General features: G+C 38.7%; 1 protein-coding gene across 1 annotated transcript in view; it reads left to right on the top strand.

Annotated features, from left to right (window-relative positions):
- The window catches only part of LOC143694186 (uncharacterized), a 44,988-nt gene extending 40,397 nt beyond the window's left edge, over window positions 1–4,591 (top strand). The window contains exon 2 of the mRNA XM_077179379.1: window positions 3,382–4,591. The gene's annotated coding sequence lies outside the window, so the exon portion shown is untranslated. The remainder of the gene's footprint in view (window positions 1–3,381) is intronic.
- Window positions 4,592–16,565: the final 11,974 nt, after the last annotated feature.

The following is a 16,565-nucleotide window of genomic DNA, read 5'->3' as shown; positions in this document are numbered from 1 at the left end:
CATAATTGCAACCTCCCTTTCAACTACTGCTTTCAAAGAGTTGAAACATGTCTGTTTATAAAACGATACGGTACAGTACACAATAGCAAATCAGGTCATAGACATTCAAAAGAAAATAAAGATCAAAGGACAGATTCATTCACATCTGCAAGCCCTCAAGAGTGTACAGGTCAAATGTCCCCAGAAAACTAGGCTGGTGGCACAGATTCTCTATGTTAGCACCAGCAGAAGCAGCTGCTATCTTTATGGGATGCAATCTTGCTTACATCACCCTTCAAAGAAATCTTCTGTTCCCCTGCCCACTACACCTTCTGCTCTATTCCTTGGACTTCACGTTTGCATTTCTACAGAGTCCTGCAAACTGACTCAAAGTCCAGGTAATAGATTTCCAAGATTTAGAAATGTTGTGTTAAGTTTATTTATTTCCTATTTCATCCCATCTAAGCATACTGTAACTTTCTGAAGTGAAATGTGTCAAGTATGTCACCTGTATTTTACATGTTAGTTCTGTTTCACATTAAAACTTCTCACAGACCCCTGTGATGCCTTACTGCAAAAATATATAGCTGCAAAGAGTGGTTGTGGGAAGTTAGAATAGCCAGAAAACTATGTAAACAATCTAACAATAGAGCCTTGGATTTCTGAATATAATTGCACCATGTAAAGGTGCAATAAAAATTATTTAAATTAATTTCACATAATAATGAGTGTGGGGAAGAGAGAATCCAGATAGGCTTTTTTTTTTAAACAGTTCCAGGAAAAAAATGGCCTAAACTTGGAAGTGTAGCATTAAATATTTTTATACAGCATGAGTTCTCATTACCTAATCATCTGATTTATATAACTGAATTGGAAACCAGGAAATAAACAAAGAAAAATATTCAAGCTATAAAAGATGTGAGTTTAAAATTTTCTTTGTATTTACAATTAAAAATATTAGGTAGCTAAATGGTCACCCATTCTTTTAAAAAGCATCTGGATATGAAAAATAGACAAATTTCTGCGGGACTTGGATGTCAGGTATTCCTGAAAAGCTTTATTTTACTGCTTCCCAAACATGATTCAATCCACTTAAACACAGCTGTATTTCAGATGCTCAGTGAAACTGTCCATGTAATGCATATAGTTTACAAATAATTTGCAGAAAAAGCTAGATAGATTTGACGATCTTTTTCTGTAAATGGTATTTAAATTATTTGTACAAACACACAGATGGGGTTTCTGCCATCTTCTTCAGGCCACTTCCTCCAGAGACCTCTCCATTAAATCTCTCTAGTTCTACTCTTCTGGTGATCCAAAGTCAGCCCTGGGATTGCCCAACTGCATGGAATTACTGTTTGCTATAGCTGCACCCTGAGGGCTTCTGTGCGCAGCATCACATGAGCCGTACTAATGTTACCCTGTTGGTATAAACTGAGCTAGCTCAGCTGGCTGACAGCTGGACCTTAAGGGACAAGATTGTGCACTGATTTTGTAATAGCAATTAGGTACTAAGATGGAGGCTGGAGGATTTAAATATTTCTGCCTCCACCTAAAGCAACACTAAATCTCGGTCTTTATCTGACAAACTAGGTGAATCAACCCATTCGGCATTCCTATGCCAAAAATGTCAGTAATACACTAAGAACTGTCAAAAGAGTAACAATTACAATCATTACTTTATAAAAATAATTAATTTGAAGAAGTCAGGAAGAAGGATGAAACATGCAAACATCCTACCCTGAGAATCATTCTGTTGATTTACACAGGTTTCTTATTATATTCCCATCTAATGCATTGGACATGTGTGCTTGTGATGACACAAATACTTGCAAAGCTTACCAGATAAGTTGTCTTCTCTTCAAACAGCAAAACATTTCTTGATGATTGCATTTGCTAATTACATTTAGACTCAATGTTCTTAAAGGTCTTTTCCAACCAAAGTGATTCCATCGTTCTCTACAAGTTTCATATCCTGCTTGTCCTGGTTTAGGGCAAATTTGGCAGAAAACCTCCAAAAGAGGGCCACTGCCCAGAGTAGGCTGCCATAGGCCACAAAATACAAGCTCTCGCTGCTCCCCAGGTCCCCAGTCCAGGGAAGGTTGGAACAGTTCCAAGAAAAGGGAAAGAAAAAAAAACAGTCCTGGGAAAATTCTGCCTCAGCTAGCTAAACCAATTAAAAAGCAAAGGAGAGCTCTGTTCTGCTCCATCAGTGCCCAGACAACACAGTCCAGTGCAGAATGTGGAGTGTTGCTTTTAGAGGAGTGAGTGCAGTCTCTGATAATAAACTCTGTGCTTCTTCTTCTTCTCCCTACCTTGGCTCTCAGAACCAGTCTTGAAGGCACAGAATATAATATCCAGCATTAACAGAACAGATGGCTGGGGATACAAGCATCATAAAGTCACCCTAGGACACTGCTCTATTGAGATATGTCACCAGACGATGCTAAGACAAAGTTTTGGAACTGCTAATTAAAATTCTACAATCAGAGTAGAACAGTGAAGCTGAGGAGGAAACACATCTCACTGCAGTTACCCTGTGGCATGCCAATACTTCCTTTCAATCACAATGTTTTTTGTTTCTAAGTCCATGACATCACTTAGGCATAATTAAACATCTTTTGGGCAGGAAGGAAGATATTATTCTTCTCATTATACTGATGGGTAAGCTGAAATGCAAAGCAGTTAATTCAAAGAGAAAAAGCAATAAAGTCAATAGTAAAACTCACCACAGATTTGTTCACTACCCTAAATCCTTACTATCCCAAAATACAAGAACAGCTCTAAAAACCTTGTGGCTACTTAATTTTTTTCCTATACCTACATGGGAGGGTAAGGGATAAACGATCCCAAACAATGGTAACCCACAACAAAGCATTCTTGACATCATATTCAGCTTTTGCATAGTGAGCTCTTCATCTGATAAGGTTATTCCATTGGAATAGTTTGGGGAGTATCTTAGAGGGCTGGGTGCTGTTTTTAAACCATCTTGATCATTCAGGTTGCCAGTAGCAATGAGAAAGTTTAAAATATGATAGTGCTATGTGTTGCTTTTCATACATGACAGACATATTTCTACAACACAGAAGGCTGACCTAACTCTTCACTACAACATGGCTGAAGTGGCATCCTGTTCTCCATAGTTTTTTTGGTTTATTTTTAACTGCTTTCTTACCAGATTAATGAGCTGAACTAGCTCAAAAAGGAACCAGATAAGTGCCAGAGCTTTCAAACAGAAAAACAGATGCAAAATGGTGATTAGTAAGTGCATTTGAAAATAGAAGTTTTTGGTACTTCTCATAGATACATGGCATTCTCTAGAATGACATTGCTCCAAAGTTTTGGTGTTCATTTTTTTTTTTCTTAATTCTAAATGTTACGCATTCTTGTGGGCCATTTTAGTAAATAGATTTTCTGACACGTGGGAAAGACGGTCTGAAGTTCCCCTTATTTGCCTCACAACGGTCCCGAGGACAGACATCAGGACCCTGAGGACCCTGATCGGATTGCTGGCCTGCTGGTGGTGGATGAACACCAAAAATCCTGAGGCCCCTGAGCAGAATTTGGGCCTGCCAAATGATTGTTCGCCTCTGTGTCTGCAGTGACTGCTTCTAGCAGGGCCTGCCAAGGGGCGACGCGCCCTTTATGCTTGGACCTGCTTCATGACAATAGCCCAGGAGTTTTCCCACCTCTTGGCCAGAAGAACTTGCTGGGGCAACTTTGGTAGCCCCCCCATGGAAAATCCTTCATCTGCTTCACTACCACTGTGAGGGACGGAGATTGAAGCCCCTCTGCCAAGGACTGAGACAAAGATGCCCGTAATTCTGATGCAGGGGTGCTGGCCTGACTGAAGCAGGATGCCTGCTAAGTGTTGCCTGAAGATGTGTTCACTGGACCTAGACTGGTTTCCCATAGAAAGCAGTCCTGAAACAATGGGTCCCACTCACTGCTGATATTGACTTATCCTGCTGAGAACATGGACTGTCTCTACCTGTCTTCAATACCTCTTTCCCCCTCAGCCATTTCAATAGACTTCTTCTTGATTGTATCTGTTCACTCTCAGCCATTTCAAGATCTGTTTGCCCCTCAGCAATGGACTATAATAGAACCTTGAGTCAACCAGGATTTGGAGATCTTCCCGATGTGACTAGGCAAACTCCATTGGCTGGACTACCAGGACTCTGTCTCTCCACGTTTGGTAGCTATACTCACTCTCTCTTTCTCCCTCTCTTTTCTGTTCTTTTCCTCTCCCTAATTCCTTTAAGGCATTTGCTGTGGTCATTCTATAAAGGTGCATTTGTTTGGATTGATACTGCTATCCCCTTTCCGTGTTGTCTGTTGCACTCTGAGATCAGTTAAGGAACCATCATCACCCCTGTTTGTATGAGCAGATCATCAGTACGTTCTTTCAAGCTGAAATTGGTTCTAGTAGATATAAGCACACTGGTAGGTAAAAGTAGACTCTAAAAGATAACATTCAGAATGTATTTCCCTTGCCTTCCCATTAAAGCAAGTGAAGAAAGCAGAGAGGAGATCTTCAGATAACATGCTCTGTGAATTGAAAAGAATCTGTCCTTATTTGAAGCAACTGAGAAACTCACACAATGAAATACAGTTCAGACAGATGAAAGAGTCACATATGATGTCAAATCTACACTTTTAATGTTTGAATGAAACAAGATTTCTTGAAGTACAATCCTATAAAATAAAGGTGAATTTGCAGAAGCAATTGAACTGGAGCTGTTTTATAAACACAATGTTTTCTAATTAAACTGAGAATTCAGGAAGGCAACCTTGAAATGAAAAGGATTTAGAAACATACAAATACCAAGACTGGCAGTACATTACCTTTAACAGTCTCTTTAAGATAAGATTTATTTTAAACTTCTGCTTGTAGTAGGTCTGAAGTCATTAGGAATGATGCAATATTTAAAAAAACCAAACCAAACCAAACAACTTTCTCAAAAAGCTTCAAGAAACCAGAGAAATTATGATTTTTGGGGTTAAGTAGTCCTTTAAAAGTTTTCTCTGGCAAAAGAGATAAAAAACTACTCATGACTGTGGAGTATATTCCAAAACCGTAATGAAGCATAGAGGGGCAAGAATCTGTAATAAAAATACTATGCTGGGTTCATCTGTTGAAAGCATTCCAGAATGGTTGAAGTTATGATTCACATGTTGTGAGATAAAAAAAAAAAAAACAAAACCAAACACCATAAGGAAAAAAAATATTTTGAACATATTTTCCCATTCCAAGATGGTATAACGGCTTTATTTCATTTTGTTTTTAAGACTGGTTTATATCTTATGAAGTGTTTTACAATAGAGAGTGAGAGTGTTCACACTAACCATACCATTTGGATGGATCTCTTTTACTTTATACAGCAGCAGATATGGTTTAGCACTCCACAATTCAGTCCCCAAAAGAGAACGAGTGTGGCAGATTTAACCTAACTGCCCAGTCCACCAGAATGCTTAATTCTCGTGAAAAATGCTTTGCTGTATCTCATTATCTGGACGTGTCTCTCTAGCTCCACTTTGAGCTCCTTGATCTTTGATCTACAGGATGAGATCCAATTTAGCTTAGCAAGGATATAGCCTTCCAAAACCCCATCTTTTATCTTCTGTATTCTTACAAGTACATTTCTACCACAGGGAACAGTTTGGAAGATCCTAGTTGTTTTGTTTCTCAGATATAACTCTTATTTTAATTTTTTCCCTGTTAAAGTATAGGGTCTGTGCTTAAATGATTGTGATGCTAACTCATTATCATATATTCTGGAGTCTTACAGATTATGCAGCAAAGTTTTCTCTTCTTGAGGACATTTTACTCTTTTTATGAGAAATGCTGAAGGTCTCAATTTAGTTGCAAAGGTCACTGATTCACAGATTGCAAAATTGTTAAGTCTAGTAACAGCAGGAAAAGTGTGCTGTTGCTGTGTATGTAAATGTCATGTCAGCTGCTGTTGGGATAAAAAGCATGAGCATAAGCAGAGATATCTGCGTGGATAGAAAAGAAACAAAGACATTTGTTGTGATTTCTGTACTAAGGAACAAGAAGAAGTATGAAACGCTAATTTCAGTGGCTAAGACATCATCCTTGGGCCAGTTCTCTTCAACATCTTTTGAACAACTTAGACACGGGAGTTGAAGGAATATTGAGCAAGTTTGCCAAAGACACTAAATTGGGAGGAGCTGTGAACTAACTCTCATGAGGGCAAAGAGACCCTGCAGAGAGATCTTGACAAATAAGAGAGATGGGCACTTATTGCCAGCCAGGAGTCTATGCACAAATCACAAAAGGGGCGGGACTGCTGGGGACTGCGTCTCAAGCTGTTGTATTTTCCAGCATCAGTCTCATTACATGGTGATGACAATGCGAAGATGCCAGCAGCTCACGTCCCTGGCAGCAGACAAAAAACTTGATGTTACAACTTACTTTAAAAGTTTTTTGACCAATCACACAAAGCAAAAGCATATTGACAGTAGTTCTATCCAATCACTATAAGCACACGCACCTTCGGTTAAAACAATGCTTGCTTATTTTGAATAAAAGACCTGCTTGTAAGCCTTAAGATACAATGCATAGAGCTCCATTATTAAGCTTAGACCTTCCTAACATCCAGCTAGATATACTTTGCTGTAGCTTAGGGAGTTATTCTAGACAAGCATTAATAGACAGACCATTGTTCTATTTGTCCTTACTTTTCTACTTCTCATATAATTTTTCTGTTGACAACCTTATGACTACTGCTTAGCTCCAGTCACAGTCCTGCTGTCTCTGAGGCCTGCCTTTTGCAGCTTTCCCAAAACCTTTTGTTTTTAAGGATTCCCACAGGCAGTCACCAACCACATGGAGTAGAACAAGGGCAAGTGCTGGATTCAGCACCCGGGACAGGGCAATCCTGGTGTGTGTATAGAGTAGGGAGCAAGAGGCTGGAGAGAAGGGCTGCAGAAAGGGACCCAGGCTCCTGGCCAATGGCAGGCTGAATGTGCATCAGCAGTGCCCTGGAAGCCAGGAGGGCCAAGCCTGTCCTGGGGTGCATCAGGCACAGCAGCGCCAGCTGGGCAAGGGAGGGGATTGTCTTGCTCTGCTCTGCTCTGGGGCGGCCTCACCTTGAGTGTTGGGGGAAGTTTTGGGTGCCACAATGAAAAAAGACATGAGGGTATTAGAAAGTTCTCAAATGAGGTCTACAAGGACAGGACTCAAAGAAATGGACTGCAGCTGAGTCAGGGGAGGTTTAGGTCGGGTATCAGGAAAAAGTTTTTTAACCAGAGGATGGCTGGGCACTGGAAGAGTCTCTCCAGAGAGTGGTCACAGCACCACGCCTGTCTGAATTCAAGATACTCTTGGACACTGCTCTCAGGCATATGGTGTGATTCTCCAGGATGGTCTCATGCAAGGCCAGGAGTTGGACTTGATGATCCTGATGAGTCCCTTCCAATTCAACTGATTCAACGAATCGATGGTTCTGTCCTGGCCACTCAAGGTATATTGCTTGGTCTGACCAGATTTTGATCTGCTCTTGTTGGTCAGACTTTGTCACTACTGGCTAATGATATTTATCACAAAAGACAAAGTGCCTTTTCTCAATTTTCTCAAGAAATTTGAACATGCACTCTAGAATCCTAAAAAAGTATTTTCCTTGAAACAACACTGTCTCCTGCCCAGTATTCTTTTCAGATCTTAAGGAGAAAGAAGGCAAAGTGAGGGGACGTATTACAATGAAGCATTGACAATTTCCCGGTTCTTTAGCAGTATATTTGTACTTCCACTATTCTTTTCTATAAAATCATGGTTTTGTAAAGCATGTAATTTTCTAGCAAGACACATTTTTGCAACTGAGCCCATCAGTCTCTGTGAAAATATATTGTAAAAAGCACAAAACATATGAATAGGCAGTGACAAGGGAGGGGAAAAAAGAGTATGAGAAGCAGCTCCGTGACACTAAAGTGAGACAAGAAGGAGGAGAAGGTGCTCCAGTTGACAGAGCAGAGAATCCCCCACAGTCCCTGGAGGACATCATAGTGAAGCAGGTTGTCTCCCAGCAGTCCCTGGAGAACTGTGGAGGAACACATACCTATACTGCAGCTTGTGGAGGGAGGGCCAGGAAGCCATCTTCTTTAGTGGAAGAGTGTGTACAAATGTCAAACAGCTGTTAACCCTGATCTATTCTCTTTCCAGTTCTTGTCATAGGTAAGTAAGAAGACAATATAAGAATTAGAAGCCTAAATTCTTTTGCTTCAGGCTCCCATTCTCTCTGCCGCTTGCTTTAAATTTAGTTTGATATGAAATAAAATTCAAGATCAAGTTCTTAAGGCTTGATGTTCAGGCTTTTCAGAAAATAGGGAGTGCAAATAACTGTAATTTTAAAAAATAGAACTAAAAAAGTTAAATTACTGTTTTCTAAGGACTTGTGGAAATCAATTGGTAGAGGTGGTGAGACTGAAGAGTATAATTAAGCTGAAATGAGAATATAACTCAGTTGTGTACAAGTTTTTTACCAGGAACTCTAGACTTTTAAACAGACTTAAGATACAATAGTTATCTCTGGGAATACTTTAGTATGTATAGTGCATTCATCTTGAAATAGCTCTGTTTTATAGTTATGACTTATGTTTTAAATTTTATTTGAAAAGAAATATTTGTGATTCAGATCATTTCCATTTCTGAAGCATTTCAGTTGTTAACAGTTTTTGCTGTCTCCTGAGGGCAGGAAAATAGTCTTTGTACCAATACTGAAACAAACTAGATGGAAAAAATCATTCTCCTCATTCTTTTCTGTCTATTCTAACAGGCACAACAGCAAAACCATTGCTATGAGTCTGAGTTGCCCTACCACTCATGGATGGCAAACTTGCAGTGGCTAGTATTTTATTTGCACACATTTCTGATGCTGGTTGTTAACTGCTGTGCAAAAGATCTGTCAACTGTTTTCACGGGAGAACATTCCTGAATTGCTTCACTTGTCTCTGAACCAGAGAACTAAGCTGGCACTTCATTTCTGAGATCTTGCTGTGCTAGCCCCCAAACCCATTTCCTTCAAATGCATTTTACTTTCAACCAAAGCATTCCATTACTTCATGATGTAATCTGTTGTTCTTAAAGTTCAGGGAATTGTTTTAGAACGATAAGAACATATTCCAGTAAGCAGTATAACATCTGTCTTAAGTAGTATACTTCACTTGGTTTTGGTTCATGGATCATAACATCTGCAAGGAATGTCATTTACAATCAATAGATGGGTTGGGGTAAGAGGCCACAGTTTTAGGAATCTTACTCAAATTAATTTTTCTTTAAAATTTAGCTCTTATCATTTCAAGTGTGTCTATATGAAAGTAATCACCTATTTATTACCTGTACCACAATGAAGAACAATCAACAGTGGCTGAGCATCCTACAACAATTCCAAGAAGAAGAATGGCCTGAGCCCCCAGTGCAGCACATGGAGTCTGTCATCAAGCCAGAGTCATTCAGGCATCTTGTCAGTCTGGAGACAAGCGGACTCTGGGAAAATGTTAGAGCAGCCCTCCAGTATCTGAAGGCAGCCTACCAGAAGGAGGCAGATGAACTGCACAAGGGCACGTAGTGATAGGAAAAGTCTTGATGGCTTTAAAACCTGAAGAGTATGTGTTTCCTTTGGATATTGGGAAGAAATTCCTTGCCAGGAGGGTTGTGAGACACTGGAACATATTGTGGGTGACCCATTCCTGGAAGTGTTCAAAGCCAGCTTGAATGGGTCTTTGAGCTTAACTCAGTCTACTGGAAGGTGTCCCTGCCAATGACATGGGGGGTGAAATTAGGTGAACTTTACGGTCCCTTCCAACCCAAACCATTCTATTATTCCATCATAAAATTCGTTCTGTGCAGTAGCAGTATGTAGTTCAAGATAGAAAAAACAGACCATTGATTCTGAGAAACTGCCATCCAATGAATTTAACTGTGTTGGTCTCACATATATGTTCCATTTAGCATTACTATATCTAGTAACAGTCCCGGCACACAAGTATCATACACACAAATTTCTTTCTTTCTTTTCTTTTCTTTTCTTTCTTTCCTTTCTTTTTTTTTTCTTTCTTTCTTTCTTTCTTTTTCTTTCTTTCCTTTCATTCTTTTTCTATCTTTTTCTTTCTTTCTTTTTCTTTCTTTCCTTTCCTTTCTTTTTCTTTTCTTTCTCTCTTTTTCTTTCTTTTTCTCTCTTTCTCTTTCTTTCCTTTCTTTTTCTTTCTTTCTTTCCTTTCCTTCCTTCCTTTCTTTTTCTTTCCTTTCTTCCTTCCTTCCTTTCTTTCTCTTTCTTTCCTTTCTTTCTTTCCTTTCTTTTTCTTTCTTTCCTTTCTTTCTTTTTCTTTCCTTTCTTTCTTTTTCTTTCTTTCTTTCTTTTTCTTTTTCTTTCCTTTCTTTCTTTTTCTTTCTTTCCTTTCCTTTCTTTCTCTCCTCTCTTTTTTTTTCTTTTTCTTTCTTTCTTTCTCTTTCTTTCTTTCCTTTCCTTTCTTTCTCTCCTCTCTTTTTTTTCTTTTTCTTTCTTTCTTTCTCTTTCTTTCCTTTCTTTTTCTTTCTTTCCTTTCTTTCTTTTTTTCTTTCTTTCCTTTTCTTTCTTTTTCTTTCTTTCCTTTTCTTTCTTTCCTTTTCTTTCTTTCCTTTTCTTTCTTTCTTTTTCTTTACTTTCTCTTTCTCATTTCCTTCCTTCCTTCCTTCCTTCCTTCCTTCCTTCCTTCCTTCCTTCCTTCCTTCCTTCCTTCCTTCCTTCCTTCCTCCCTCCCTCCCTCCCTCCCTCCCCTTTTATGTTAATTTGCAAACGGTGAAGTAGTTACAGTAAACCACTCTTCCCTAAATATCATTTTGAAGCTTAAAAATGGATAAATAAGAAAACTGTGTGAAGATAGAGCATTTAAAAGTGATTTTAAAGTGAGAATTAGAGTTAGATATTGAAAATTCAAAAATACAATATTGAAATGATGGAATGGATAGTTTTAAGGGATTTTCTGTGTCTTTCTGTCATACAAATGATGATCTCCATTTCTACACTTTCTTAAAATATATTTTGAAAGTTACTACTTTGAATAACAAAAATATTTCCAAAAGAAGGAAATTGATTTATGCAGATGAAAATATCATATTCTAAATCTTCATTATCTAGTACAAAGGATTGCCCTTATACAGTAAGCATTATGGATATTTCTATTCTCACACAAACACAGAAGAATTTTTCAACTGACTAGAAAATCTTTAAAAGCAAATTAACCTTTGAAAGAAAAAGATTAAGAAAGATCAGGAAATTATATACATCCACATTTACTATATGTTGATTTACTAAATATTGGCTCTGTTTTGTGGGTGAGTGCACTTGCCATTCACCCACACAGATACACCTTTCCCCCCTGCACATGGATGTGTACTATTGGGTCTTGTCATGGTTTGATGCCGGTGCAATGCCAGCGCCCCCATGAAAATATATTCTCCTTGGTGTCTGCTGTGAGATGTGATCAGAAATAGAGCAAAGTATGCTCCAGTTTAGGAATAAAGGAAAAAACTTTATTAACCTACAACTATATGTGAAAAGAAACACACAGAACTCAGAATGAAAACCTTCCAAAAACATTCCTCCTCCCCCCAACAAATTTCCAATACATCACAGCTGGACAAAACCTTGGATTCTCAATTCAGTTACCACCCCTCAGATCACCAACTCTCATTCTATCACCACCCTTTAGATAATCAATTCTCAGTTCATCAAGGAGAGAGGAGTCCCTCTTGTACCATAGGCTTCCCCTGGAAACACAGTTGAGACCTCTTGTGTTTCCATGTCACAGGTGGCACCGCCTGGAGATCATTTGCCATCGTGACATCTTTCTTCCATGCCCAGTGCTCTCACCACAGTGCATGGACCAGAGCTGCTTCTTGGGTTCCCCTTTTAAGGATGCTTTGCCCAGTCCCAAAAAAAAGCACAGTTTCTCACCTTCGGGATACCTGTCCCTGCACATTCACCCCCTGGGGCCGAGGGGTCTCAAGAACAGAGACCTTCTTCTTCTTCCCTGAAGACGGAGGGCACCACCGCCCTCCTCACCCGTCGTCTCTGTTCACACACTCCTTCACATAACATCACTGCACTCTCTTGGCTCCAAGCCATTGCCTCCCCCTAAATGCAGTCCCTGTGTCACAGGAAAAATGGTTCTGTCCATGGCTATACAAGAAAAGTCCAGCCAAAGGCCACTGCATCATCCCTCCCACCAAGATTTTTCTCAACTGCTCTCATGGCCCATTTCCTCTTATCTCATCTCTATCTCTCTTCTCATTGAGCTCCAGGAGGATCAGCATTTGTAAGGTTTCCATCATCCAAGAAAAGGGTTAAAAATCTCAGGCTCTGCCTGTCCAGAACTCCCATGGCTGCCCTGTTGGGCACCTTCTCATCGAACCCCCCCTCCCCCAGCTGGCCGTGCTATCAAATTTCAAGGTGGCACAAGCACAGACACCAGCTCTCTCTCTCCTGGAGGCGGGGTAGGGGGGGGTGACTGCCCGATGCCTCTCGGCGCTCCTCCACCCTTCCATCCTCAGGGGCCTTCACCTCCCTTCTCTGTCCAAGGCCTGGCCTACCTCACCCGGCCGCATGGCTTCCCCTGCCCTGCCCAGCCCGCAGCCGGGCAGGGGAGCTCTGACCTCTTTTACCACCCGAACCCCCAAGGGAAGGTTTTAACCCCCTGTGTTCTCAGAGGCATATCCATGTCCTCAGTGGCCACACCAGGTGCCAATATTCAAATCTGAGCAACTATTGGTTTGACCACAGCATCCCAAAAAACTCACTTCCTTTTTAAACCAGGACAGGTCTCAAAGAAGGGTCTATCTTTTTTCTGTTCAAGAGGTTTTGGTTCTCAAAGTCAAGAGGTATTCTTCCTGGATCTATTGCCTGGATTTATTACCTAGAAGGTAATAAAATTAATTAGATATTTGGTAAAAACTGTCCTAACTGCATCTTCATGTGAACCATTTAGTCTAATTCAGGTTGCTTACATACAATTTTTTTTCAAAGTATTATGGCAGCTAAAGAATAATTACATGGATGACTGATCATATTTTGCAGGAAGACATCCATGGCATGTTTAGCACACACCTACGGCATGTATTTTTTATTTTATCAAAGTTCCTATCAAGCCTTCTGGATTAGTACTTGCAAGTTTCTAAAATGTAGGAACCATAGCATCATTTCAAGGAATGTGGTGTGAAAAAATAAGTTGAGCCTATAGGGTGCCCTGTCTATAATTTCTAGCTTGTAAAATATGAACATACCATTCTTATAGGGACGCAAATACAGCATATGCAACATCTATGCAAAGCGTGCACTATAAATTCAGGTAGAAATGACAAGTTATTAGAAGGCTGATCACTGAAGAGAACAGAGCAGAGGCAGACTGCTGCACATCACTACAACTCTTTGTCCTCATCTGGCAGAAATCTATTGAGCTGGAAGCTCATTTGAACCTTAATGGAAGTAGTAACTAAGAGCAGACATATTTGAATCACTTTCTCCAGATCTTTCTATTCCTTCAATTTTCTTTTAGAATATGGAGAACTTATGCTACAGACCGCAGAGGCACTAAGTAGTGACTAAAGGAACTTGCCTATCAATTGCTTCAAGGTGGGTGGTTTTCCCACTATCCTTCTTCCTTTCTTCTTTGGAAAATCTAAAACATTTTCATCAGAAACAGTAAAGTCATCTGTCACAATATCCAATGCATCCTATGAATGATGTAGAATAAATATTGCTCTCCATAATGTCTTTATTTTACCCTTTTAAAACTTTACTTTCCATAGGAAAATTTGGTTATTTAATCTTGGGTATTTAGACTCAGGGAAAATCCACTTTTCCAAAGGAAATAGCAAGGAATTGATTGTGAGGATTGCTTCTTCAGCAATATGTTTTGAAAGTTATTGCCAAAACATACCAGTGTAATTTGGAGAACAGGAAAAGTCTATTAAACAAATTAAACCAATTAAAAGAAACTGACCTGATTTGTATAATCATGTACAGACACATCTATATATGTACATCAATAAAGAGGAGTAGTTTATTCCCGTAACCAAACCATCTTGCACAATTTAAGTTGCTTAAAACCATAGAAATAATTACAAGTAATATTTTCAATTATAACACATAGAAGAAAGCGCTGCTACTTACTTAGAACAGGAAATCATATTAGAAACAATATTCAGGCCAAAATATTTTCAGAAGCAATATGGTTTCAAATAGACTTGGTTACTTTCAACTCCTTAAACTGCCAAGAGCTACCTTTACATGGTGGAAGAGAAGTGAAAAAGTGGCAACGGAATAAACTGTTTCATTGGTTAGTTTCTTGGTAAGTTTGAACTTTGATCTACTACAGCTTTGATCTAGTACAGCTGGGGAGGAAAAAGAAAAAGTAAAGTATGTTCAGTTGTGTCAAATGAATTGCTGAGTGATGGTACCTGAACTGAGGAGATGGAAACTACTGGAAAGGAAGGACACAAATGGAAATGACAGAAACAATTTGATGAGGTTGTCAGAATTTCTTAAAATGCTCTTAAATAAATGAGTCTTCATCAGTAAACCAATCTACCAGTTAAATTAATACGTGAAGTTATTCTTTCCACAAAGGGAGGGTGGCAGGGATGAGAGAGAGGAAGAGAGAGAGAGAGAGAGAGAGAGAGAGAGAGAGAGAGAGAGAGAGAGAGAAGAATAGGGAAGATACAGAAGAGAAAATACAGATTGACATCAGGAATTAAGTTACACTATGATCCTATATTTATGCCAACACTACTACATTCCTAATCAGAAAGTGCAATAATCATGAAACAAAAGATTCAAATTAGAAATGCTAAAGTGTGGGACCAAAAAAACAGATATTAAGAACTGCAGAAAGAGAAAACATTGCAGAGGTAAATATATTTTTTCTCTCGTACAATTTGTTAGAGTGACAAAATCTTTTAAAACTGTACACATATTATTGTAGGAGTTGACATTGTTCAAAGTATTCAATTTAACTGATTTACAGATTCATCCTAGAAATAATTTCTTAGGTGACAATCACTCTGAAAAGGACTGAGTAAGAGTCCACCCATGGAATGCCTTAATTGAGCTAAACAGTTTTACAGAGAGATTTCCAGAGAAAAGGGAGACAGTAAATCAGTAAGTTCAATTACATATGGCAAGGGATCTATATTAACCTACTATATAAAACAACAACAGTAAAGAAAAAAAAATATTCAAAGGCAGATCCAGTGATACTTCATTCATTCATTTACTTATTTTTAGCTGAAACTCATTAATAGAGCAAGCTTTATACGAGCTTCAGTAATCATTTAATCATTAAAGGCATATTCATAAATAATTGATCATTTTGTAACTGCAGTCATTTCATAGTAGAAGTTCAAACATAACTTTCATTTTCTGGCTTCTAATTGAAGATTTATAATGAAATGTATATACATATATATAATGTATATAACATGTTTAGCAATTCATTAGAAATGCTGAACTCCAAATTGCTACTGAATTGCTACTGTGCCACCCTGTACCACTGCCTGTTTTAACTGCACTGTACACAGCTTTTCAGTCAAGTAAACAACTGCTCTTTCAAGTGACAAAAATGTATTCCCGCTCTCAAGGAGATATGCATTTTACAGCATCATTGAAGAAAAATGTGCAGTCTATGATATCAAAAAGACTAGCAGTATGAAAAAATCAATACTTCATTGTAGAAAAATGTACAAATGATTGAAAAAAAATCCTCTTTAACAGGAATACATTAATAGAGATCCCATAAAGACCTAGGACATGCCACATTTCAGAAAGCTCTCCACAAACCTTCTACTCAAGAATGAACAAAAGACTCTTCCCACCAACTAGGGCAAACCAAAACAGCCCAAAATGTTTTTAATGATGATTGTCTATAAAGAGAATCTCTCAGCAGGTGAGTCCTTCTGCAGAATAAATGTCAAATAAAAATGAAGGTCTTAAGCCAGTACTTTTTCTGGTCTTTTCTACAGATGGTCCATGAGAAACTTTTTACTTCACCTCCCTCCAGTGAGATCATCCTCTATTACTACAGAAATTAATGTGATGTTAAAAATAAGGATGGTGAGGCTATACTGTAGGATCAGATGAGGAAAAAGATTGAGAGAGTGTAGGTTTTTCACACAGAAAATTATAAAATACTAATGAAACACAAGAAATATGTTACACATCTGCTTTAATAGATTTAAATCACTTGCATATCCCTTTTTCTTTACTTTGTGCACATCCACTCGAGCTTATTTTAGTAAGACATTTGAACTCTGGTGCATGTTTTTGAGTCTTACCACTATGCTTATCATTTTAACAGTTGCTTTTTCATTTCCATGTGATTTCCAACATACAAAATGCCATCTCCTCTAATTATCTCTACACGCTTAAGAAACACCCTGCACTTAACTTCAGAGGTGTTGGAAAGCAAATTACTACCAGTGTGATCCCCAGTCTATCTCACAGCAGAATCTCATCAATTTTCATGACTGTCTGTGTATAAACTGCAATATGGTACAGTAATTTCTTTTTTACAAGTATTTTTTTCCTTAG

Source organism: Agelaius phoeniceus, chromosome 1 (assembly GCF_051311805.1).
Source record: "Agelaius phoeniceus isolate bAgePho1 chromosome 1, bAgePho1.hap1, whole genome shotgun sequence".
In the NCBI taxonomy this organism is placed as follows: Eukaryota; Metazoa; Chordata; class Aves; order Passeriformes; family Icteridae; genus Agelaius; species Agelaius phoeniceus.
Note: the sequence above shows the minus strand (reverse complement) of the source record. Positions and strands in the feature narration are given on the sequence as shown.